Source organism: Anarrhichthys ocellatus, unplaced genomic scaffold (assembly GCF_004355925.1).
Source record: "Anarrhichthys ocellatus isolate YVR2014 unplaced genomic scaffold, GSC_Weel_1.0 scaffold294, whole genome shotgun sequence".
Taxonomy (NCBI): domain Eukaryota; kingdom Metazoa; phylum Chordata; class Actinopteri; order Perciformes; family Anarhichadidae; genus Anarrhichthys; species Anarrhichthys ocellatus.
In genome coordinates, this window is record NW_022280310.1 from 10,904 (window position 1) to 14,051 (window position 3,148).

The window sequence follows — 3,148 nt, forward strand, 5'->3', positions numbered from 1 at the left end:
GTTATTGATCAGGGTTATATCTGTTGATATCAGTTATTGATCAGCATCTTTTGGTCTTTGACAAGAAACTGGACGACTTCTATGAAAATTAAAAACATGTTTTGTCTGACTTCAGATAAGATTTGATTTTCAAAAGAAATAGAAATAAAATGAAAAATAGAATATTGTCATTATTGGTTCCAATATATAAAATATCAGAACAGTTACCACTGTGATGTATTGTGACTTTTCTTTAGAATTAATGACAGAATAATAAATTTCTTTGTGTTAAAGGTGATATTTTAGTCACATTCCTCATATTAATCAGTTTTTGATCCATGCTGCAACAGATAAAATAAATCAGTCCTTCAAAAGATCAAAGAGACAAGAAGTCTGTTGAAGTTCCTCAAACGTCTCATAGGTTTTATGAAGTGTGTCAAAAATCTGAAAGAATCATTAATACCAATAAAAACATGAACTATTAAATACAATAATAACTCAATTTAACTGTTTTCAACTTGTACATTTTATTTCCATTAAACATTTCAATCCTTCAAATATCGACTTGTTTCTTCTCAACAAGTTTTATAAAAGAAAAGAAACGATCAATAAGCTGATGATGAAACTCTGACAATGTAAATACATATATATAAATACATATAAATATTATAAATACATATATTAATACATATACATACATATAAGTACATATACATACATACATATATATATATATACACAAATATATATACATACATATAAATAAATACATATACAGTATATACATATATATATATATAAATACATATAATAATATACACAAACAAACAGCAGTGAGACATTCAGAAGTTGTTTCTTCTTCATTCAGAGAAACAAAAAGTCGTCTTTTAACACTCAAATCAAATGTCTGTCCAGGAAGTCTTTTATTTTGTAAAACAAACAGGTAGTGACATCAGAGATCAGTGTCACCCTGTTGAGAAACAGGCTGCAGTCGAAAAGTCAAAAAATGACCTAACGTCCTTTCCCAACCACTTCTCCTTGGCCTCTATGGAAAACGTCATGGGGTCAAGGAAAGATGTGAAGGAGAGTTCATGAGGAGTTAGGAGACGACAACCGTGGTGTGTAGAGAATCCAACTAAACTAAGTCATGATGATGTCACTGACGGAGGAAGGAACTAAAACATCTGTCTGATGATGTCATGAAGTTCTAAAAAGATCTTCACTCGTGGTGTGAAGCTCCTCCTGATGTCACACTTATCACTCATTTAAAATCAATAATGTGGATCCAACGGTTCTGTTATAAATATATATATTATATAATATATTGGTCTTTTTTTAATAATCTATCATAGTTTATTTTATTAATGAAGCTATTATTAACAGTTTGTTTTGATATTTATTTCATGTTCAAAGTAAATAAATATAAAATGAAACCAGATGATTGTCTCATTGTTCATCTTCATCAACATGAATTTCATCACTCTATCACTTTATGAGTATAATTGTTAAACCTGTGAGATAAACATAATGTTTGTTTTTATGTTGTGTCACTTTAAATGTTACTGCTGCAAAGAATTGTGGGTCAGAATTATCTCCTTTCCTTTGGTAAAAGAAGGTCCAGTGTTTCCTATGCTAAAGGAGATATGAAAGGAAGCATTGACGCACCTTTCCTCAGCGTTTAGAGGATTCTAACAGCTCTCATCAGTTAGGAACCTTAGTAAGGAACCTCAGTGAGGAACCTTCTGAAGAACAAAGACTTTTAGACCGCAGCCAGAGACTCTCTGCCATGTTGTCCTCATCAGTCTGAGGGTCACCTGACCACCTGACGGGTCACCTGACCAGAGTCAGCGATCAGAGACCCGTTGGCTAAGTGAGTCCCAGCTCCGTCCTGATTGGTCCGTAGACCTCGTCATAGACTCGACTCCTTAGGCGGGTAGTTCACATTGGTTACCATGGTGACAACTGTGACGATGTCCTCGGGCCCCGAGATGCTCGTCTGTCTCTCTGTCTGTCTCTTCATCTGAACAACTCGTTCTTCAACACAGCCGGCAGACAGACGCGCTTCAGCCTCATGATCCCAACATTCCTCTATAGTCTCACACAGGAGGGACAGACCCTGAGAGGGACACCAAGAGATACATAACACCGGTCATTAGGACACACAGAGGGTACTTCTCAAGTCTCTTAAGTGTTGTTTCCTCGCTCCTCGCTTGAACCGGAAGTTGTTTCTGCGCCGCCATATTGACGGCCGTCCCAAAGCTCTAAAGTAGCTCTGAGGAGCGAGGATCGAGGATGGAGGAGGGACCTCAGAGGAGCCATGAGCGAGGAACCACGAGAACAGAGTTCCAGGAAGTGTTTTAACGGCCGACACGCTCCCTCATTGTTCATCAGTCATGTGATTGGACGCTGCAGCTGATCGGACTGATTGACTGAGTTTAACACCAGAGTGAAGACGGATCACAGAATAAACTCTAGTTTATATGAGATTAGGTTTCTGATTCAACATCTGGTTTAAATAAATGTTCATTGTAGTCTGAACAACAAAAGGACCACAAACAGCTTTCTTCATTTATCAGAAAGATTTGTGTTTTCATGATCTGATGTTTCCCTCAATAACTTTTATTATGAATACAATTAAAGTCAGAGAGAGCTGAGATACTAAACACTTTTTACATCATTCCTGAGTGTTTGATGAGTTTTATCATTTAAGAGAAACAATAATCATATTCTGGGTTATTTAATAATGACGCCACAGTCACAGTTTCAAAACGTACAGACGCAAATAATTCATAAATAAGACGATCGCATTCCGCCGGTAGAAATGGATCCTGTGCTTATGAACAGAACACAGGACACAGTTTAACAGACTACAGAGAGAAACACCTCTACAGTGGTGATTACTGTGTCTTTATTAGTTATTAGTATTATTAGTTACTGTTATTAAGTACAGTGATCATGTGAACACACACAAACTTATCTAAAGTCTCTCCAGCTGTTAAAGCCGACTGACAGCTGATCAGCTGTGATCATCAGCACCGTGTCATCAGAAACAGACATCGCTTCACGTGACGCAACTGAGGAAAGGACGTCTCATGTCTGTTAAAACATATTTCCTCGTTTCCTCTCTCCTCGCATGGTTTCCTCCATGCATCCCTGGTGGGAGGGACTA